At 38.9% G+C, this 24,106-nt stretch overlaps 1 long non-coding RNA gene across 1 annotated transcript; it reads left to right on the forward strand.

Moving 5' to 3' along the window:
* The first annotated feature begins 198 nt into the window (after nucleotides 1-198).
* LOC119868411 lies at nucleotides 199-23,740 on the forward strand. The gene is made up of 4 exons (XR_005386192.1): nucleotides 199-1,210; nucleotides 1,318-1,401; nucleotides 22,460-22,564; nucleotides 23,180-23,740. It is a non-coding gene; the product is annotated as an uncharacterized LOC119868411 (long non-coding RNA).
* The last annotated feature ends 366 nt before the right edge of the window (nucleotides 23,741-24,106 follow it).

Consider the following 24,106-nt stretch of genomic DNA (forward strand, 5'->3'; position numbering starts at 1 on the left):
TTTCTCATGAATAAATAAATAAAATCTTTTTAAAAAATAACACCCAGCACTCATCACATCATGTGCCCTCCTTAGTGTCCATTACCCAGTTACCCTCTACCCCCCGACCTCCCCTCCAGCAACCCTCAGTTTGTTTCCTATAGTTAAGAGTCTATCATGGTTTTTCTCCCTCTCTGATGACTTCCCATTCAGTTTTCCCCTCTCTTCTCCTATGATCCTCTGTAAAAAAATAATTTTTAATGGCCACATGATAGCCCATCGGGTTGATATGGCATAATTTACTTCGGGTTGATGTGGCATAATTTTACTTCTAATTTTTCATTTTTGTTGCTAATTAATGCTAGAATGAATATCTTCATACAGTCTTTTTCCTTTGGTTTTCTTTCTGATACTTATTTTTTACCTAATTGCACTGTAATCAGAAAACATGATTTGTACGATACTGATTCTGGGAAAATTGTTGACTTTATAGCCAAGTATATGATCAGTTTTCATAAATGTTTTTTGAACTTTTAAGAAAGAATGTATATTTTCTTTAGCTGGATACAAGGTTCTACTCATGTCCTTTTGATCAAACTTGTTAATTATATTATTTCTGTTTTCTATATACTACTAATTTTTGGTCTATGTGACAAGAGTTACTGAGGAAGGTATATGTTCTATAAGTTTCTCCTTGTGTCAATTTTTGCTTTTTGTTTTTTGAAGATATCATCAGGTACATACATAGTTTCGGAATTAATGTCTCTTGAATGTTATCTTTTTGTGGTTACTATCTTTATTCCTAATAACCCATTTTGCCTTGGAGACTATTTTGTCCAATATGAACAGAGCTACTCTAGCTTTCTTCCGGTTAGTGTCTATCTGGTGTATCCTTTTCCATCTCTTCATATTTTCATCCTTTTTATGTTTCAGAGACTGGCTAGATGCTCACTAATTCCATTTCTTCTTCCTGGAAACGCAGGAAGAAGCCCAGCTCTTTGCAGTTATGTTGGGACCACCGGAGAATGTGGGTAGCAGTGATGTATGCCACTTCTAGGCTTGGCCCTTAAAATGCCATCCATACTCTTTATATGTTCTCTCTCCCTTGCTCACGTGGCTCAAGGCAAAGAACTCCAAGACTGTGGAACTAGGATCGATGGATCCCAGATTCCTATATCACTGATTGAAGGAGTGACAGCCAGAGCAGCAGCCTGACCTGATGAACTGTGATGTGAGCAAAAATTAAACCTTGTTGTGTTAAGCCCCAGTGATCTTAGGGGTCGATTGTTCCAGCAGCTAACATTAATTATTCTGATATACTATGTCTTTGTATTTTAGGTTTTCTCTACGGTACCACAAATATCTGGATTGTTTTGTTTTGTTTCATTTTAGTCCAATCTGAGGATATCTTTCTTTTGACTGGTGAGTTTAGAACATTTACACTTTACTGTGATTTTAATTGATTGTTGGCATGTGCCATTCTCTTTACCATTTTATCTTGTGATATCTATCCTGCTTTTTCTATATCTTCTTCCCCTTCCAAGTTTTTTTCAGATTATTCTTTTGATTCCACACTGTTCCCTCTATTGGTCTATTCCTCTTCTTTGTAATTACTCTTAAATTTTATCATGTGTGCTTAAAATCTAAATCAATAGCTCCAGCCCCCTCCCAAACTATCCAGGGGCCTTCAGATGGCTAATCACCATCCTCTTGGTCTTAAAAGTCATTGTTTATACAATATTTGAGCACACCATCTTATTTTTAACCTCCAAATTAGACGTTGTTTTATAAATCTCCAACTTTCCTTCTGGGGTCGTTTCTCTTTATCCTAATATGTACTCTTAAAAGTTCCTTTTTATTTATTTACCCATGAGAGACACAGAGAGAGGCAGAAACACAGGCAGAGGGAGAAGCAGGCTCCCCACAGGGAACCCAATGTGGGACTTGATCCCAGAACCCGGGGATCACGACCTGTGCCAAAGGCAGACACCCAACCACTGAACTACCCAGGTGCCACTTCACCCTATTCTTAAATACATAATTTAAGTTGGTATCAAATTCTATGTAGATGGTGGTATTCTCTCAGCAATCTGAAGTTAATGTTCCACTGTTGCTGCCAGGCTAGTTGTTGCCTTTTACCTGACCTCTCTTTTCTGACAACTTTTAAGGTTTTCTCTTCCCATTTTGTGTTCTTCAGTTATGTAGAAGATTGTCCCACATTCTCTCTCATCTACCTCCATTTTCTTTCACTTTACTGTCCTGTGAGAGTCTGACTTTATGCAGATGTCTCAGTTCCAATTCCCTACTTTCCCTGTTCCAAGATCTTGTCTCACATACATACATGAAGTCATTCAAACCCAAGACTTAAGGTTCCTGAGAGGTGATGGATATGCTTAGGGTCCTCAGTCACAGACCATAGTTAGTTTGGAGCTCCCTCTTTATTTCTCACTCCTGAAGATTTTCCTACTTACAAGTTTAATGATACCTTTTTTTAAAAAGGTTTATTTATTTGAGAGAGAGAGAGAGAGAGAGAGAGAGAGAGAGAGAGCGCAAATGCACGGGGCGGGGCAGAAGGGAGAAGGACAAGCAGATTCCGTGCTGAGCAGGGAGCCTAACACAGGGCTCAATCTCGGGATGCTGAAACCATGACCCAAGTTGAAACCAAGAGTTGGACTCTTAACCAACTGCACCACCCAGGCAACCCTCGATGATACCTTTTATTTATTTTTATTTTAGAGATTTTATTTATTTATTTGAGAGAGAGAGAGAGAGGGAGAGAGCGAGAGCAAAAGAGCACAAGCAAGGGGGAGAGGCAGAGACAGAAGGAGAACCCGATGTGGGGCTTGATCCCAGGACCCTGGGACCACGACCTGAGCTGAAGGCACAAGCTTAACTGACTGAGCCACCCAGGCGCCCCTCAACAACACATTTTTTTTCAATGACACATTTTTTAAAGATGTTTTTCTGTATTTTATTTAGGGTTTCTGTGGTTTTTGCAGTGGAATGGTTTTTCAGAATATTTAGTTCGCCATTTTCTCATCATAAGTGAAAGTCCACATTGTCTCTTCATTCTTTTGAATTATATCCTCAGGATTAAAATCTTGAGTGGTACTACTTACTGCATCAGAGAATTTAAACATTTTTATAACAGTTCACATGCATTGTTGAACTGCTTTCCAGCCGTTCTCTTTTTGAGGGGTAAGTACTATATTTGTTTATCTACCTCATGGAGGCAGAGTGGTATCAAGAGACTATGGGCTTTGAATCAATTGAACTTGGCTCTCCCTCCCCCTACCCCATCTCTCTCTATTTTTCCACTCTTCACATATATAGAGATTATAGAAGTATTTTCCTTAAATGTTTTGTGGTTTGAGATGTCAGAGAATTAAGAAAGAAGGCACCACTTGAGAGGCAGAGAATGAAGATACACGTAGAAGAACTTCTGGCTAAAAATGTAGGCTTCGATACCTTAGTTTCAGCTGCATGCTCAAACTCCAATAAAATTACAGTGAAGAGATTTTTTTAAAGGTATAAGCCTTCAATGATAAAGAGAACAGAAACAGAATTTTGTCAGTTGGAAAACTTCTAAGTGGTAGTTGACGTAGCAGATCTGAGAACCTAACTTAAACTGGCCTTAAGGAAAGCTAAGAAACCACTTTACCCCATGGGACCCCCACAAGACTCGAGAATTGGCAACAGCAAACAAGTTACCTTTGGAAGCGAAGGGTGAAGGAAAAGGATTTGGCTGAAAATCTGTGTAAGAAGTAATTAGAACACCAAATCCCTTCCCCACTGTTATGGGTTGAATTGTGTCCTGTCCTCTCCCTGGGAAAAGATATTTTGAAGTCCTAACCCTCAGTACCTCGGAATGTGACCTTATTTGGAAATAGAGTTGTGGCAGATGCAATTAGTTAGGATGAGGTCATACTAGAGTAGGGGGGCCCCTAATCCATTTGGACTGGTGTCTTCAACAGAATTTGTTAAAACAGGAATTGAAATGGTTGCCTCTAAGGATCAGAAAATGGGGGAAAGAAAGGCAGAGCCTAGTGGATTTTATAATAATCATTGTAGAACCATCTGACCTTTAAAACTCTGTGCAAGTATACATTTGATTTTAAAAACAAAAAAAAAATTTAAACACAAGAAAACAGGAGAATTGTTGGGACGGAGATACAAGTGTGCCAGAATAGACCATGTTTAGCTTGCTCAAGCTGGTTGTGAAATTTCTGGAAATTTCATGAACCACTTGTTAAATACAGCCATTATTAAAACTAAAATTGTATAACCTTACAATTAAGTAAACTATTATATTAAAAGCACAGTTAGTTACTCAAAACTCATCACTTCTGGGGCACCTGGGTGGCTCAGTTGGTTAAGCGTCTGCCTTTGGCTCAGGTCGTGATCCCAGGGTCCTGTGATTGAGTCCCACATCAGGCTCCATGCTCAACGGAGAGTCTGCTTCTCCCTCTGCCTCTCCCTCTGGCTTGTGCTGTCTCTCTCTCTCAAATAAATAAGGAAAATCTTCAAAAAAGAAAAAAACACCTCACTTCCTAATTACTTTACATTTTACTATGATCCTGTGGTCTCGAGGTTATTTTTATGTATTGCATCTGTCTGGTAGAAATGCCAAATAACAGCGTGCTACTGGACATCTCTGCTCACCTCTGTGTTGTGATATCTTGCTGGTTGTTTATTTCTTAAACTTTTTAATTAAGTATAACACACTTACAGGAAACCATATAAAACAAATACACAGTTTAATGAATTATTGTAAGGCAACAGACCTTTGTAACTACCATCCATGTCAGAAAAAGCAGCAAGGCCAACCACCACAGAAGCTCTCCACTGGCTCCCCCTCCCCTAGGAGTACCATACTTCTGATCTTTATGGTAACCGTGTCATTACTTTATAGTTTTATCACCTAAGTATGCATCCGCAAACACAAACACTATGGTTTCGTTTCTTCTATTATTTTTATATGGCTTTTACCTCTTTTTAATCTGTAGGTGCCCATCCACTTCTTTTGTTCCTCCTTACAATTTGTTGACAAACCAGAGTGTTTATCTGTCGCATCTCCCATGATCTTAATTTTGCTGATTGAATTCCTGTGGGATAGCTTAATATGTTCTTTTGGCCTCTGTGCTTCCTGGAAATTGGTAGGTGGACCTAGAGACTCGTTCTTTATTATCAACAACAATGACAACAACCAAAATACTAATTGAGCAACTATGTATTGAACATTTAGTACACGCCTGAATGGGATGCTATAAAAATACGAAGTAATTTTTGAAGAACTGTCATTAATTCAGGCAACTGACAGAATGTCCTCAAGGGACGAATTGCTCTGGCTCACTCTGTAACATTCGCTTGGTTGCCAACTCAGACGGCATCTCCAGAAGTGTTAGGCCTTATGGGTGAAGCATATATGAACTGACAAAGGGGAGGTACTACTGATACTAGTGCAGCCATGCCTTCCTGAAGAAAGAATTAAATGTAGAACCACTTGTACAGAAACCTCTGGTTTTCAAGGCTGGTTTTAACACCAGTACATTTCCCAAGCGCTACTGACAGTGATCACAAATTTCATAGGGACAGTTTGTAGGAACTCAGCAAGAAAGCGTTTTTTAAAAACAAGAGGAGGAAATATCATTAGATATTTCTAAGTAATCAGAGCCTTAAATTAACAAAAGCGCACAGATTAATTTGATGTTATAACTTGATGCTCTCTACAACTTCTTCCTATGATAAAGCAATAATAGTCTCTCTAATTAATGCTAATGACTTTTAGTATAATACTGACAACTTGAAGAAATGTTGATTTGCTGAAAAACCAAACATCAAGGCTTCCTACTCATGAACAGTACTTGGCTGGCTAAATTGTTTTAACTGGTTTAATTTAAAAGAGTTTTGTGGCTTATTTTCATAGTGTACTAGTGAACATTTTATGTTACATATATATTATGTTTACAAAATGGGGTTTTAGGAACATGAATTTAATTCACCTCTACTATTAAATCTTTGCTTAGAAGTAAGGTAAGATGTTCAGATTTGTGGACCAACAAGATAGGAAAGAGTGAAGATTGCCCCAAACCTCAAAATTTTCAACCCTACTCTATAATTTTACAATATTATATTCAGCTATGATTCATAGAAATGACATTAAGTTTAAAATATTCATGTGTATCATTTTTTAAAGTTCTCCAAGAGGAAGTCATTTCCTTCTGTATTTTTGGAAAAGTGAATATTCATTTCTCCCTCATAATATTAAATTATGACAATCCTTGGCATTCAAATTAACCTGTCAAATTATATGCTTCAAAATTCTCCAGGATTTGCAGAGATATGAGAATTTCTAAAAGTGAAAAATATCAAGATATAATGGCTATCAGCCAGACTAAAAAAATAAACATGAAAAATTATACCATCCCATCATGGAATATTAAGAATCAAACACAACCTGAGCTTATTTTGGATCAATAATTATAACGGGTTTCTATAAATAAAAAGCCTCCAGTGTTAAAAGATGTTGGATCAGCATTTCCGGAAATCTATGACTAATGCCATTATACTATCTGTCCCAGGGAGTTTTATTATGACATCATCTCTTCAGAAACTTTAAATATTAATCCATAAGTTATTCTCAACATGCAACCCATCGCTTTTTTTTCTCATTCAGAGTACTTTCTCATTTAGCACAAGCAAGTTAATGTAATTCTTTCAATATTCTAAAGAAAATAGGATCAAAAAAAAAAAAATAAAAAAAAATAAAAAAATAAAAAAAAAAAAAAGAAAATAGGATCAGATCATGATATTCAGATTTATGTCAATTTAAAGTAAAAATGCTCGATGCAAAGACTATGCATTGCCAGTCCCTTTTTGCCTTCCCAGATTATTTCTGAAAGCACAACATCAAAGGAACATTATTTCTGACAAAAATTTTACAGTGTCACTCCCAGGAATATATTTCTACAGTTTGAGCAATTTTGGAATAAATTAAATCATGATATTCCTATTTTCCTGCTTAAAAAAAAAAACAAATCTTTCTCTGGAAGGTAATTTTTCTCTCTGTCTCCAAAATGTGATTCCCCTACCCAGCTGTGGCAGGTGCTGTGGACGTCCTGCCATTTCCCATTCGCCTTTACTGCTTTGCAGCAGGCAGCCTAACTGCCAACTAGCAGCCCCTCACCACCTTTCTTTTCTTATTCATAAAAATCTCTATTCATATTTAATGGTATCATTAGGAAGACCACTGCAACGTGCTGATGATAAACAGCTTTTCACAATTAAACCTGAAAGAGTGCCTGGGTGGCTCAGTCAGTTGAGCTTCTGCCTTTGGCTCAGATCGTGATCCCAGGATCCCCGCATCAGTCTCCCTGTTTGGCAGGGAGTCTGCTTCTCCCTCTGCCTCTGCTCCTCCCTTGCTCATCTCTCTTGCTCTCTCTGGCTCAAATAAATAATATCCTTAAAAATAAATAAATTGAAATCTGGGAAATTTTGATTTTGTAAATGTCAGTATAGAGAAACAGCTGCAAAAAGAAGAACGGAGGGCAGCCCGGGTGGCTCAGCGGTTTCACACTGCCTTCAGCCCAGGGCGTGATCCTGGAGACCCGGGATCCAGTCCCCACGTCAGGCTCCCTGCATGGAGCCTGCTTCTCCCTCTGCCTGTGTCTCTGCCCCCCTCTGTCTCTCTGTGTGTGTGTGTCTCTCATGAATAAATAAATAAAATCTTTAAAAAAAAAGCAGAGTGGATTGAAAGACAAATGCAAAACCTGGAAAAGGAATATTTATTCCTTTCCTACTTGGAGCAACAGGTAAAACTGATGGTTTTGCTTTTGCTTTTGTTTTTGATAAGCAGACTGACTTTGTTCAGGGGACTTTGCTGCTGGAGCCCACCGCTGCTGGTTTTTGCACTGCAGGCCCGAAGTGCCAATTAATCCCCCTCCTGAGTGACCCTCACTCGGCTCCCAAAAGAAGTTGGTGGATAAAGATCCTGGCTCCTGTCTCTGGTAGAATAACTGAGATGTGTGTGTGTGTGTGTGTGTGTGTGTGTGTGTGTGTGTTCTCAGAACCTCCCCTGCACAAGTAAATCCTGGTCACCCTCAGTGGTGAGAAACTTAATAACACACATTATTGGCTGGCTGGTCTTCCTTGTCTTACTTCTCTAGTAACTTCCTCATTCTCCTACTGAGATTTCCATTCATTTGTTTGTTTTTGTACCTTCCAGATAAACTACTTGCCCTGGAATCCTTAGAGTCGGCTTCTGGGAAAGCCAACCTAAGACAGACCAGCCCTTACTGCTTTGGTTCATTCTTTCCTCAATATTTGAATTCAGTTGTCATTTCCTGATTTTATAGTGCAGTGAAGAGAGCAAATGTCAACCGTAGTTAGGAAATGAGTCTTCCACTCCTCTGACCATCCTATCTTCTTTGGACTCTGTGTCAAGGATAGTCACTTTAGTTCCTTTGCTAATGCTCCAAAATGATTTGGGAAGTATTCCCTCCTTTTCAATTTTCTGAAATAGTTTCCATAGAATTGGTGCTACAACTCATAGAATTTTAAGCCTGGAAGACACTCATGAAATTACCAAGTACTTGGCTGGACCTTGATTTGACTATAGAGACCCCAGAGACCCCCCTCCCTTTTTTTCTCTACAATTGAATATGGCTACCTGGAGAGAAGAATCATTTTGAGCATAACATAGTACCCCAAACAGACAAAAGCAGTACAAAAAAGAAAACTACACAATGGTATCACTCGTGAGCTTAGACACCAAAATCCTGAAATACAGTTTAGCAAATTAGGGACGCCTGGGTGGCTCAGTGGTTGAGCTTCTGCCTTCGGCTTAGGGTGTGATCCTGGGGTCCTGGGAACGAGTCCCACATCGGGCTCCCCGCAGGAAGCCTGCTTCTCCCTCTGCCTATGTCTCTGCCTCTCTCTCTATGTCTCTCATGAATAAATAAATATTTAAAAATTAGCAAATCAAACCCAGGAATATGTAAAAAGAAGTATACACCATGATCAAGTGGAGTTTATTCCAGGATGTAAAGATTCAATATCCAAAAGTCAGTGTAATCCATCATATCAACATGCTAAAGTAGAATAATCACATGATGATATAAGTGAAGCAGAAGCATTTAACAAAGTTAAACACTCATTCATAATAAATACTCTCAGCAAATTAGGAATTAGGGGAAGTTCCTCACTTTGATAAAGAGCATCTAAAAAATATTCTATAGCTAACCTCAGACATAATGGTAAAAGACTGAATACTTTCCTCCTAAGATCAGGAAGAGGACAAGAATGTCCACTTTCACTACTCTTTTTTGTAAGTTTCCATTTAAATTCCAGTTAGTTAACACACAGTGTACTATTAGTTTCAGGTGTACAATATAGTGATTCGGCCCTTCTGTACATCACCGGGTGCTCATCACAAGTGCCCTCCTTCATCCCCATCGCCTATTTCCCCCATTCCCCCCACCTCCCCTCTGGTGACCATCAGTTTGTTCTTTATAGTTAAGAGTCTGTCTCTTGGTTTGTTTCTGTCTCTCTTATTTTTTCCCCTTGTTTGTTTTGTTTCTTAAATTCCACATATGAGTGAAATCATATAGTATTTGTCTTTCTCTGACTGACTTATTTTGCTTAGCATAATACTCTAGCTCCATCCGTGTCACTGCAAATGGCAAGATTTCATTCTCTTTTACAGCTGAAAAAAATATATATCCATTCATCAGTCGATGGACACTTGGGTTGCTTCCATATCTTGGCTATTGTAAATAATGCTGCTATAAACATAGAAGTGCATGTATCCCTTTGAATTAATGTTTTTGTATTCCTTGGGTAAGTTGCTGGATCATAGGGTAGTTCTATTTTGAACTTGTTGAGGAACTCCATCCTGTCTTCCACAGTGGCTGCACTAGTTTGCATTCCCACCAACCAACATCGCCCAAGTGTTCCTTTTTCTCCACATCCTCACCAGCACCTGTTGTTTCTTGTGTTGTTGATTTCAGCCATTCTGACAGGTGTGAGGTGATAACTCATTGTGCATTTGATTTGCATTTCCCTGATGGTAAGGGATGTGGAGCATCTTTCTATGTGTCTGTTAGCCATCTGAATGTCTTTTTTGGAGAAATGTCTGTTCATGTCTTCTGTCCATTTTTTATTGGATTATTTGTTTTTTGGGTGTTGAGTTATATCAGTTCTTTATATGTTTTGGATACTAACCCTTTATCAAATATGTTATTTGCAATTATCTTCTTCCATTCTGCAGGTTGCCTTTCGTTTTGTTGATTGTTTCCTTTGCTGTGCAGAAGCTTTTTATTTTGATGTAGTCCCAATAGGTTTTTTTTTCCAATAGGTTTCTTTTTGCTTGTATTTTCCTTGCCTCAGGAGACATGTCTAGAAAAATGTTGCTATGGCCAATGTCAGAGAAGTTGCTGCCTATGATCTCTTCTAGAGTTTTTATAGTTTCAGGTCTCACCTTTAGGTCTTTCATCCATTTTGAATTTTTGTGTGTGTGTGGTGTAAAAAAGTAGTCCAGTTTCTTTCTTTTGCATATTGCTCTCCAGTTTTTCCAATACCATTTGTTGAAGAGACTGTCCTTTTTCCATTAGATATTCTCTCTTCCTTTGTCAAAGATTAATTGACTGCATAATTGTGGGTTTATTTCTGGATTTTCTATTCTGTACTGTTTATCCATATGTCTATTTTTGTGCCAGTACTATAGTGTTTTGATAACTATAGCTTTGTTATATAATTTGAAGTTCAAAATTGTGATGCCTTTAACCTTGCTTTTCTTTTTCAAAATTGCTATGGCCATTCGGGGTCTTTTGTGGTTCCATACAAATTTTAGGATTGTTTTTTTTAGTTCTGTGAAAAAAGCTGTTGGTATTTTGATAGGGATCGCATTAAATGTGTAGTTTGCTTTGGGTATTATAGACATTTTAACAATGTTTATTCTTCCAATCCATGAGCATGGAATGTCTTTCCATTGCCTTATGTCCTCTTCAGTTTCTTTCATCAGTGTTTTATAGTTTTCAGAGTCCGGTCTTTCACCTCTTTGGTCGGTTTATTCCTAGGTATCCTACTGTTTTTGGTGTGTTTGTAAATGGGATTGTTTTCTTAATTTCTCCTTTTGCTGCTTCATTATTAATGTCTAGAAGTGCAACAGGTTTCTCTATATTGAGTCTGTATCCTGTGACTTTACTGAATTTATCAGTTATAGCAGTTTTTTGGTAGATTTTTTTTTTTTGGTAGATTCTTTAGGGTTTTCTATATATATGGTATTATGTCATCTGCAAATAGTGAAAGTTTTACTTCTTCCTTACCAATTTGAATGCTTTTATTTATTTTTTTAAAAGATTTATTTATTTATTTATTCATGAGAGACACAGAGCGAGAGGCAGAGACGCAGGCAGAGGGAGACGTAGGCTCCATGCAGGGAGCCCGATGTGGGACTCGATCCCGGGACTCCAGAATCACATCCTGGGTTAAAGGCAGGCACCAAACCGCTGAGCCACCCAGGGATCCCCCGAATGCTTTTATTTCTTTTTGTTGTCCAATTGCTGTGATTAGGACTTCCAATACTATGTTGAATTGAAGTGGTGAGAGTAGACATCCTGGTCTTATTCCTGACCTTAGGGGAAAAGCTCCCAGTTTTTCCCCATTAAGGATGATGTCAGCTGTGGGGTTTTCATATATGGCCTTTATTATGTTGAGGTATAGTCCCTCTAAACCTACTCTGTCGAGGATTTTTACCATGAATGGATTACTTTCACCATTCTTATTCAGCATAGTACTGTGAGTCTTAGCCAGTGCTTTATTGTAAAAAATAAAAAGGCAAAGGGGGAAAAAGGAAATAAGATCAGAAAGAAAGATTGAAAGCTATCCCTATTTGCAAATGGCATTATTGTCTACATAGAAAATCCTAAGGAATCTACAGGAAAAAAAAACACAAAACTTGTAGTACTAACGAGTTCAGCAAGGCTGCAGAGTATAAGATAAATACACAAAAACCCATCTATTCCTGTAAACTAGCAATAAACATGTGGAAACTGAAATTTAAAACAATACCATTTAAAATCACTATCCCCCCAAAAAACTAAAACAAAGTAGGAATCTTAAAAAAATGTGTAAAGGATCTGTATGCTGAAAAATTCTAAATGTTGCTGAAGGAAACCAAAGATTTAAATAAACGAAGAAACACACTGTGTTCATGAATTGGCAGACAATATAGTAAAGATGTCAGTTCTCCCCAAACCTGATATACAGGTTTAACACAATTCCTATCAAAATCCAGCAAGACTTTCTTATAGACAAACTTATTCTAAAAGTTATATGGAAAGGCAAAGGAACTCAAATAGCTAAAACAATTTTGAAGAGGAATAAAATGGAAACAATCACTCTATCAGAAGTTAATACACTCTATAGCTACAGTATAAATGACAGTGTGATTGATATTGGCAGAGAAAGAGACACATGGATCAACAGAATAGAACCCAGACATAGACCAAAACAAAAAAAAACAAATTGATTTTGGATAAGCCTGCATAAGCCATTCAATGGAGGAAGAATAGTCTTTTCAGCAAATGATGCTTAAATAATTGGATATCCATAGCAAAAGAAGAAGAAGGAAGACGGAAGAAGGGAGGGGGAGGAGGAGGAAGAAGAGGAGAAGAAGGGGAGGAAGGAGGGGGAGGGGGAGAGGTAAAAGGAGAAGAAAGAGGAGAAGATTACCTTGAACCTTACGCCAATGTTTCTCATTTTTGGAGCTTGTCTCATTTTGGTTAATTTTTCATATGCCATTAATAGTGCTTCCAGTTATCTTTTCCTTAAATGTCTGAAAAATGTTTGCCCTTGCACAGGAAGAAGAGCTGGAACAGGAGCTGAATTATAGAGTCACTTTCCTTTTCTGACAAAACTGCATTTTTTTCTCTCCTTTGGTTCCAGACTTGAAGCTCCATGGTGGTGAAATTAATAGTACCAATATTCTGGTCAGACTGAGATGAGAGATCAACAGTGATAACAGGCAAAGCAGTGTGAAAAAAAATTTTTAATTTAAGTTTTATGTTTTCTTACCTTTTATTTATTTCCTCCCTGACTTTCCTAAAATGGTTCCCATTTTGGCCAAATGTTGAAGTACATTGATTGAAGAAGTTTAAATCTGCAAGTAAAAAAATGAATAATTTTCAAAGAGGAGAAACACAACAGCCTTTTAATCCCTGTTTTTCTGCTTCTGATAACTAATAAATGGTAGGTGCCCAGTCAAGCATGACTATGATTACAATCTTCACATAGAAAATTGGGCCAGGGAAAAATATTCTCAATACACAATGCACAAATTTTAATTTAAAAAATTTCAACTGCTTTGTTGAGGTATAATTGACACACAGTGAATTGCACATATTGAAACGACAATTTGATAAGTTTTGACATATGTATGTACCTGTAAAACCACCGCCACAATCAAAATAGTGAACATATATCCTCCAACATCCACAGAAGTGTCCTTGTGCCACTTTAGACCCTCCCTTCTGCCTTTCCCAGCCCCCGTCTCCCAGCAACCACTAATCTGCTCCCTGTCAGTATAAATGAGTTTGCAATTTCTAGAGTTCTGTAATAAATGGAATCAAATAGCATGTGCTCCTTTTTGGTCTGGCTTCTTTCACTCAACATAATTATTTTGAGATTCCTCGTGTTGTTGCATGTATCAGTAGTTCATGTGAGAGGCATTCCATTGTTTGGATAGACCACGTTTTATTTATCTGTTCATCAGTTCATGGATATTTGGATTGTCTTTACTTTTTGGCTCTTGAGAATAATGCTGCTATGAATACTTGTGTGCAATCTTTACTCCCTACCTCTGGAAACCACTGATCTCTATTTTATCTTTATAGTTTTGCCTTTTTCCAAAATGCTGTATAAATGGAATCACACAGTGTGTAGCTTTTTGAGCTTTGCTTCTTTCGCTTACCATAGTGCATTTGACGTTCTTCCATTGTTGCATTCATCAGTATCTCACTCCTTTTATTTTTTTTTTAAGAGAGAGAGTGAGCGCCTGAGCCGGGTGGTGGGGGAGGGGCAGAGGGAGAGGGAGAGAGAGAATCTTAAGCACCATCACAGGGCTTGATCTCCTGACCCTGAGATCATGACCTGAGCCAAAATCAAGAATTGGATGCTTAACCAATCGAGCCACCTAGGCACTCAAAATTCATTCTTTTTAAACGATTAATATCATTCCATCTTATTGATGTACCACCGTTTGTTTACCCACTCACTAGTTGAAGAATATTTGGATTGTGTCCAGTTTTTTATGATTCTGAATAAAGCTCCCATACACATTAGCATGCAGAGTTTTGTCTAAACAAAACATAACATATGTTTTCATTTCTCTTGGGTAAATAGAAGTGGGATCGCTGAGTGGTATGGCAAGTTATATTAGTTTCCTATTGCTGCTAAAACAAATTACCAAAAACTTAGTGGCTTAAAACAACTCAAATGTATTCTCTTATAGTTCCAGAGGACAGAAGTCCAGCATGAGTCTTATGTGGCTAAAATCAAGGTGTTACTTTTGGAGGCCTAGAGTAGAGACTCATTCTCTTTGCCTTTTTCAGCTTCTAGTGGCCACTTGTATTCCTCTTTCAGTTAGAATAGAGGAGGATGGATGGAGGCCTCTTTTTCCATCTTCAAAGCGTATCACTCCAGTCTCTACTTCCATCATCACACCACCCTCTCCTCTTACTCTGAATCCTTCCGTCCCTCTTAGAAGGACCATTGTGATTACATCATCCCCACCCAGATAATCCAAGATAATCTCCTCATTTCGGTATCTTTAATTGAATCACATCTGCACGGTCTTTTTTACCATAGAAAAGAACTTTAACAAATGCCAGGGGTTGGTATGTGGGCATATTTGGGGGGCTATTATTTAATCTATGTATATTTAACTTTATAAGAAACTGCTCAACTGGTTTCCAAAGTGGCTGTAATATTTCCAATTCCCACCAGCAGTGCATGAAATTTCTAGTTGCCCCACATCCTTGCTTTGCCCTTGATACTATCAGTCTTTCTAATCTTAGCCATTTTTGAGGGAATAGAGTGGTATTTCATTATGGTTTTAATTTGCATTTCCCTAATGACCAATGATGTCAAGCAACTTAACTTTTGCTTTTTTTTTTTAGTCATCCAGACATCTTGTTTAGTGAAGTGCCTGTTAAAAATTTTTTGTCTAATTTTTAGTTGGGTTGTTTGTGTTCTTATTACTGAGTTTTGAGAGTTCATCATGTATTCTGCTTACAATATATTTTATCAGATATGTGTTTTGCGAACATTTTTTCTCAGTCTATGATTTGTCTTCTACCTTATTTTTTCCTTTTTCCTTTTCTCAACAGTGTTTTTCCAAGAGTGGAATTTTGATGAAGTCCAATTAATCAATTTTTGTAGATTGTCTTTATAGTGTCAGAGAGAAGAAATCTTTGTCTAACCCAAGTCACAAAGATTTTCTTCTAAAAGTTTCATTGTCTTAGGTTTTACATATGGGCCTATGATCTATATTTAATTCATTTGTGTACATCATGTGAGATATCCAATGAGGTTCTTTCGTTTTGCATATGAATGTGTTTGTTTTGCATATGAATGTTCAGTGGTTCCAGCAATATCTGCTGAAGATATCATCTTTCTAAAAATTGCCTTTTCGCCTTTGTCAAAAATCAATTGACCAGGGACACCTGGGTGGCTCAGAGGTTGGTCATCTGCCTTCGGCTCAAGGCCTGATCCCAGGATCTGGAATCAAGTCCCGCATCGAGCTCCCTGCAAGAAGCCTGCTTCTCCCTCTGCCTGTGTCTCCACCTCTCTCTGTGTGTCTCTCATGAATAAATAAATCTTTTTTTTTTTAATTTTTTTTAATTTATGATAGTCACAGAGAGAGAGAGAGAGAGGCAGAGACACAGGCAGAGGGAGAAGCAGGCTCCATGCACCGGGAGCCTGACGTGGGATTCGATCCCGGGTCTCCAGGATCGCGCCCTGGGCCAAAGGCAGGCACTAAACCACTGCGCCACCCAGGGATCCCATAAATAAATCTTTTAAAAATATCAGTTGACCATATAAGTGTGGGCTTATCTCTGGACTCTCTGTTCTGGTCCACAAATCTATCAGTCTACCTTTTTACCAATACGACAATGTCTTGATTACTCTAGCTTTATTATCATATCTAAAAATCAGGCACTGTGAGTCTTCCAGCTTTGTTCTTCTTTTTCAAAACTGTTTTGACTATTCTAGTTCCTTTGCCTTGCCGTATAAATTTTACAGTCTGCTTGACAATTTCTACAAAAAGTCTTCCTGGGATTTTGGCTGAGATTGCATGGAGTCTACCTGTCAATTAGGGGAGAATTGACATTGTGTTATCTATTACTGCATAACGATTTAGCCCCCAAATTAAGCAGTCTACAACATCAAATATTTATTATCTCACAGGTTCTGTGCGTAGGGAATGTGGATGCAGCTTAGCTGAGTAACTGCCTGAAGGCTTTTCACAAGTTTGCCATCAAGTTGTCAGCCAGGGCTGAGTTGAAGGCTCAACTAGGGGAAATTCTGCTTCTGAACTCACTCACATGGTTATTGGCAAGATTCAGTTCCTTGCAGGCTATTGGCTGGAATCCTACCTCAGTTCCTTGACCTGTGGGCCTCTCTATGGAGCAGCTCACAAGATGGCAGCTAGCTTTCCTCAGAGCAGGAGAGTGAGAGAGTGCTAAAGACCAAAGCCACAGACTCTTTACAATCTCATCTAGGAAGCAACATCATTTTTGGCACTTTTTAAATTAGAGGTGCATGACTAGGTGTTGCCCACACTCTAGGGAAGGGAATTATGCAAGGGTGTGAATACCAGAGGCAGGGACTATGAGGGGCCATCTTAAAGGCCACCTACAACAGACATCTTAACAATGAGTCTTCCAATTTATGAAGACATTATTTATCTAGGTCTTGATTTTTTTCATTGATGTTTTATAAATTTCAGCATACAGATCTTGCACATAATTTGTAAGAATCATACCTAAGGATTTCATGTTTCTGGTGCTTTTGTAAATAGCACTATTTAAAATTTTAAATTTCAAATTGTTTATTGCTAGTATACAGAAATACAGTTGATTTTTCTATATTGACCTCATGTTCTATGACTTTGGTAAAGCCACTTACTAGTTCTAGTAGTTTTTTGGTAGACTCCTTGGGTTTTTCTACATAGGCAAGTTGTTTGTCTATAGGTTTTATTTCTTCTTTTCTGATATGTGTGCCTTTTCTTTTTCTGGCCTTTTTCACTGGCTAGGACTTCCATTACAATGTTGAATATTGCACATTATTCCTTCTTATGTCCCAGATGTTCTTCCTAGAATCATATTTGTCCTTCTGGGACATGTTCTTTAAAATTTCTTTTAATAAAAAATAAATAAATAAAAGTTATTTTAATGATGTCTGTTTATGAAAACACATTTATTTCACCCTCATTCATAAAAGTTTATTTGCTGGGTATAAAATTCTAGGTTGACAGTTATTTCTTTTGCCACTTCAAAAATACCATTCCACTGCCTTCTGGCTACTGTTATTGGAAAATCTTCTGCTTGTCTTTTGTTATCCTGCAGTTTTGTTACTATGTGCCTAAGTGTGGATTTTTTTTTAATTACCCTGCTTGGAATTCTTGGGTTTCTGAATCTGAATATTGTTGTCTTTCATAATTCCTGAGACTTTATCTCTTTGTATATTGACTTTTCCTCTATAATTGTTCTTCTCTTCTTCTGGAACATACATTGAGCCTTCCCTATGCTCTACTTCTCTTAACCCCTAATTAATATTTTCTATCATGCTATCTTTTTTGTCTTATTGGTAATTTATTTAGATCTATCTTCTAATTCTTTAATTTTTCCCTGAGTTCTATCTGCTATTTATAGCATCCTCTGTGTTTCTAATTTAATTATTACTTTTTGGGGCACCTGGGTGGCTCAGTTGGTTAAACATCAGCTCAGTTGGTTAAACATCAGCCTCTGGCTCAGGTCATGATCCCAGGGTCCTGGGATCAAGCCCCACATTGGACTCCATGCTCAACGGAGAGTCTGTTTCTCCCTCTGCCTCTCCCTCTGCCCCTCTCTCTCTCTCTCCCACTTTCTCTCTCAAATAAAATCTTTAAAAATTTTTAAAAATTAACTCCTACTTTTTATTAAACTATTTGATTTTCTTCTGAATCTGTCCAGTCAGTTCTCACACTCTCTGCACCCTTATTCCAGTAACCCTATCTTTAATTCTTTATACACAATTCACATCACTGTTTTATACTCTGTGTTTGAACGTCTCACGATCTATAGTTTGGGGTGTGTGTGTGTGTGTGTGTGTGTGTGTACGTGCGCACAACCTGATCCTGAAGTTTGATGTGTATGCTGATCCTTGGGGATTTAGTGTTTTTTAAAATTCTGATTTTGTAACTTTATGATAATTCCTTGAAATCTGTCAAGGTATTCCTCCAAAGAAAAAATTTATTTTCTTCTGGCAGTTTTCTATGGGTACTACCAAGATCTACTTTGAACTGTCTTTGGCACAGGGATTATTTTGGGTCACAGAGATTCAGGTTTAGATCTGGCCCACACTCATGTGAGTTCGCTTGTACTTGCCTGTTCCCATGGAGGCCATGTCTTCCAGCTCTGTCTGCAGGGTGGGCTTTGTCCAGTTGAACTTCTTGGGGCTGTTGCTCTTGGGATCTCCTGCCTTTATGAAAGGGTCTCCAAACTGACCTCTCATGCTGCTTGGGCTCTAGGCTTTGTCTCCTGTCCCCCATAGCAATGACTCATTAGAACTTGGCTCTAGGCTGTCAGGAATCAGCAGATACCTTCACAGTACATATGACCTCTAGTTCTTGTGGATTTGTGCTTTCCTATCATTTCTGTCCCTCACCCCATTACTTACCCACCACTACTCTACATATTGAAGTATTAAAACTGCTTTCTGAACTAGGACTTTCTCCAAACATCTAGCCAGCACATTCTTGAAAACATAAGTCTTGCTGTTAAAATATTAGTGTTTTCCCTTGCAGAAATTTTTCCTGTGTTGATGTATAATCTAATAAGAAAACCACATGTTTAGTGTGGTTTTGTATAGTGCTTCCTAACCTGTATAGTGCATGTATAGTGCTTGTATAGTGCTTTCTAACCTGTTGTTATCTTTTAGCAACATAATTTCAAACAACTTTTTACATAAAGAAATGTGGTCAGTGATGCTGTGGGTGTAGAAAGCAGACACCCAGATCAAGATTTGAGTGCAGGGAGTTCATTAGGGAGTGCTTTTAAGATCAATACCATCGGAGAAGAGGGTAATGTAGGTTTAGGCAGAAGGAGGACTTTAGGCAGAAGTGTAGTTGTCAGTCACAGGGCTTTGGCTCTGGAGCTGGGAGGGCCATACAGAGTTGTCCCAAATTGAAGAAAGAAGACTGGGCCTTTATACTCCTGTGAAGTTTGATGTGGGCTGCCTCTGGGAAGGGGATGTGACACTGGGCAAGGCAGCCAACCTCAAGTGAGTGTAATTCCTGGAGATAGCTGACAGATGAAGACTGTCAGCCCATAGCATTCCCAATATCTGAAGGCCTAAAGAGGGATCTTGGGAAGCACATCATAGTATCTGCCACCATGAGGTACACTTTGGGGTCCAAATAACAGAAAATCCAACCAACTTTTGCTTAAGAAATGGTTAATTATTCTCAGTATAAGATCTGCAGTGGATAAATTTTTTTTTCATCAACAGCATCTTTCCTTTTTATTAGGAAAGCAAAACAAACAAACAAACAAACAAAAAACCAAAAAACTTTCTCAAAGCTTCCAGTAGACTTCTTATATTTCATTGACCGGAACTGGATCACATGGCCACTTCTAGGCATGAGGGAAGCTGGGAAAGTGGGAACTGGATTTTCATGATTTTGTGCCTGGAGTGGTGAACATTGATGCCCTTAACAGTATCTGGGTTCTGTCTGTTAGTATAAAAGAAGAGGGAAAGTATTTTAGACATGCATCTAACAGCCTGCCACAAATAGACCTCTACAAAATTATTTTGGATAATACATGGAGATAACTTACTGAAAAAGACCCCATATTGCTGGAAATTTTTATTGTTGCCAACATTTTGCTATTATCCACGGTGCTACAATAAACATCCATGTTTGCCCATATCCTCAATTCTTTGCTCCGGATGAAATGCCAAATATGTCATTTCTGGGCCAAGAGAATGTACCTTTTTAAGGATTTTGATACAGATTACCATGATATACCAGGAATAGTTCTATAAATGTATGTTTGCAGTAGCAGTGAATGAAGAGGCCTACTTCCCCTAGATCCTTGCTGATGCTAGATATTAACATTCTTATTAATTTTCATCAGACTTACATTCTTCAAAAAGTATCTTGTTTTAATTTGCATTTTGATTACTTTGTATTCATCACATTTATTCATTTTTTTGAGTTGTGGTCCAAAAATAGAGTTTGTGTGGTTTCAGCATTTTGGAAACTATTGAAATATACTTAGTGTTTTGCTACTGCACTGCAAAGGTTAATTACAGCAGGTCTGTAATTAACCTGAGTTGTTTGCTTAAATTAAGGCCCCTGCTTAACACTGACTCCTGGTCAAAGCGTGAATAGTCGATGTATAATGTCTCTGTGACCACAAGTCCAAAGAGTTTCAGAGCAGTCTGACACAGCTGGTCAGCACTGTTTCTTAATAACGATAAGATTGAATACTTGTACCTGTATCACTTGGAGTGATACTCCCCAGTCCCCACCCCAGGGTTCTGTTGGTTCTGTAGCCAAGATATGCCTAGGTGACCAGCAACATATAAACAACCTCAGCAACTACTTCATTTTAGTATCCCTGCTTCCAAAGGGTTCTGTGAGCACATCAGTGGCTCCAGATCCAGGAGACATCTGGCCGGACCCTTACAGAAAAGGGACATTAGGAGCCTGCACCTGGCTTCTGCAAATGCCCACTGTGAGTCATAGGCTATGATGTATATTCTGATATTCATGCTCTTGCTATAGCATGTCCTTTCCCTATAATAAATTGTACATTTGCAGGCTTTGTTCTTTTGGGTTCTGTGAGTCTTCTTCAGCAGTTGAACCCTGCTTACATGCCCCTGTTAATAGAGCTATACAGACAGTGTTTGTACATGTTGCATGGACTTTGGGGGAAAAGTCGTAATGTCTAGAATACATACACATGTTTCTTTCCAGGAAACTACTAAATAAGACATTAATTATATCATTAATTGAATCTCTGTCCTTCATATTTTGATTGTTTACATTTCAGTGCCGTTTCCTGGATTTTTGTCTCAAATTCTTCTAACTTAAGTATTTTGATCTTAGGTTTTCTTTCATTTGTGTCTGCTTCTCATCGTCTACCTTCCCATTCTCTTACATTGATCTTTTTGTGTGCTTGTGTGATTGTTTTTAATTAACATAGAAATGATTTTTTTAAAATCTAGTCTGAGAAATTTTATTTTTAAATATGAGAGTAAGTTCCATTTATACTTCTCATTATAATGAATACATTTAATAAATTATGTTTCATCTTCTATGCTATTTTTAAATGCTTCTTTGCCATTTCCTTTGTTTGATGATTTGTTTCTCTTTTATGAGTACTGGCTTTTATCTTCTTCATTGCTTTGGAAGGCATATATATTCCTCTTAGAACTGGGATATATGGACTTTAAGCATTCCTTGGGTCTTGTTTTGATAGCAATAAATCTATCAGACATATTAGGATATGACAAAAGGACTCAGGGGCCAGCTCAAACATCCCCTTACCCACAGTTGGGATAATTTGAGCATTAATAAGCATAATTGCAGTGGCTAGAAACACATCAAATACGTGTGAATCTGTGAGTTCATATTACAAAAAAAAACTCTATTTACCTTTTAAAAAAGACGAAAACCTTATTGTTTTCCTTTAGTGGATATTATGGCACCAGCTGTATTTGGAAAACTGCTAAATAAAATATTGAAGTAGGACAACAATTTTAAAAGGCATTCTGTGGCCTGTATTTCTTAAATTATCAGAATTTTAAAAAACGATCATCTTTTAGTACCTACTGATTTGGCCAAGTTGAGCTTACTTTTATTATCCTTCCTCCTTCTTCTCGCTATTACTAAAATCTTAGATTCGGATACAGAGTAATCATGTAGACTTTTAAAAACTGTCATTTTGACACAATTTTCTCATTTTTAAATTTTTTTTTTTAATTTATGATAGTCACAGAGAGAGAGAGGCAGAGACACAGGCAGAGGGAGAAGCAGGCTCCATGCACCAAGAGCCCGACGTGGGATTCGATCCCGGGTCTCCAGGATCGTGCCCTGGGCCAAAGGCAGGCGCTAAACCGCTGCGCCACCCAGGGATCCCCAATTTTCTCATTTTTGAACTTGGGTTTTTTTAATCCCTTGTTATTATGGTGTGCATTAAATTTTTTTCAGGAAATGTGTGTTGACGATATGAATTTGAACCCTGGAAGTATGGAAGAGCAGTTCACAGCACAGGCTCAGAAGATCCGATTGCCTGGGCCCCAGCCCGCCTCTTAGGTAAGTTACCTACTCTTAGTTCTCTCATCTCTAACATGAGGGGTGGTAGTAGAGTGATTGAGTCAGTATATGTAAAGCACTTAGAACAGTTCCTATCACACAGCGTGTGCTTAATATTTGTTAGCTATTATTGTAAAAGACAATTTGGCAGAGTGTGTGAATCTTCAGTTAGCAATCCTTTTCTCTAAAAACTCGCTGTGGCTCCATTTTCTTCTGAAAGCTGATGCTACAGAGAAGCCTGAAATCAAACTGACTTTGTTGCCTTATAGCTTGGTGCCTGAGAGCTCTAGATGTGTCACCTCGGGCAACTTATTGGACCTTTCCAGCCCTTGCTGTCATCATCTGTAAAGTGGGGCAACTCAGAGACCTCCCTGTCTTGGGCCCTTTGCATTTGCTGGCCAAACCATCCTTCCTCTCTTTTATTTGCTAATTTTTCCTCACTCCAACCTTTTAATTCTGCCTGGGCTTATAATCATAGCACCCTGAGGCTCTAGCCACTTATCTCACTCCATCCTCTTGGCCCCTGCACTGGACTCGATGACAAGCACATGGCACAGGGACAATGGAGTCCTTCTGTGGCAAAACCAGAAGAGAGACTCTCTCTCTTTCTTCCAGGGGGACTGGGCTGCGATGACCTGAGCCCAGAGCTGCCTGTGCCCATCTAGAAGAAGCCTGTCTCCTCCAGCGTGGGCTCGAAGAGAGCCGAGGTAGCCAGAGAGCAGAGGGGTCCTGACCAAACCGTTGGACTTCCTGAATCCAGTCCACTTGAAGATGGGCATCACCACTTTATTGGGATGCCATGAGGTTTAGATGAGAGAACTCAGGGAAAGCACCAAGTAGCGTGCAGAACACAAGGTGAGCCCTCAATAAATGATGAATTTTTCTCCTGTCTTAGTGATCGCAGTGTTTTTGTAATGAAAAGTTGTCCTTAAAAATCGTTGCCCCACTGTGTGGATGTGCGGGTGGGCGATTTTCCCTGAGGCGGGGTGAGTTCTTTCAGTCTGCAGATAGAGATGTGTCTCAGGCTGAGGAAAACCTTTTTCCAGAAGATCTTTCGTTATGGCCTCTGTTGGCCAGGAGCAGCAAGTACCTGTGTGTTGGTGTTGGCTGTCTGTTCTCCGTGTCTACCATCTCTCTCCTCCCCCTCTGAATGTTGAGCTCCCCGGGGGCGTGGACACAGGTGATGGTATTCATCTCCATAGTGGTTGCCCCTGGCTCTTCCCCCCTGCTCTTGGGCCACAGGAGACCCAGGCAAGGCCTCGGAGCCACTGGCTGCCACCAGCTGGGCCGCATCGGGAACGAGCTTCTGGGCCTCCCGGTCCCACTGGCCTTGTAGCAGCAGCGTCCGGGAGCTGCGAGGAAGGCGAGGGAGGTGTGATGTGGGGCTTGAAGCAGAGTGAACAGGAGGAGCCACTGAGTCGCTGGGTCCCAGGAACCCCCTCTGCTCAAGATGGACCCAGCTCGAATATAAAAGGGATTAAAGGGGAAAGGAGAGAAAACGAGTGGGAAATATCAGAGAGGGTGACAGAGCATGAGAGACTC

The sequence above is a fragment of the Canis lupus genome, chromosome X (assembly GCF_011100685.1).
Source record: "Canis lupus familiaris isolate Mischka breed German Shepherd chromosome X, alternate assembly UU_Cfam_GSD_1.0, whole genome shotgun sequence".
Taxonomy (NCBI): domain Eukaryota; kingdom Metazoa; phylum Chordata; class Mammalia; order Carnivora; family Canidae; genus Canis; species Canis lupus.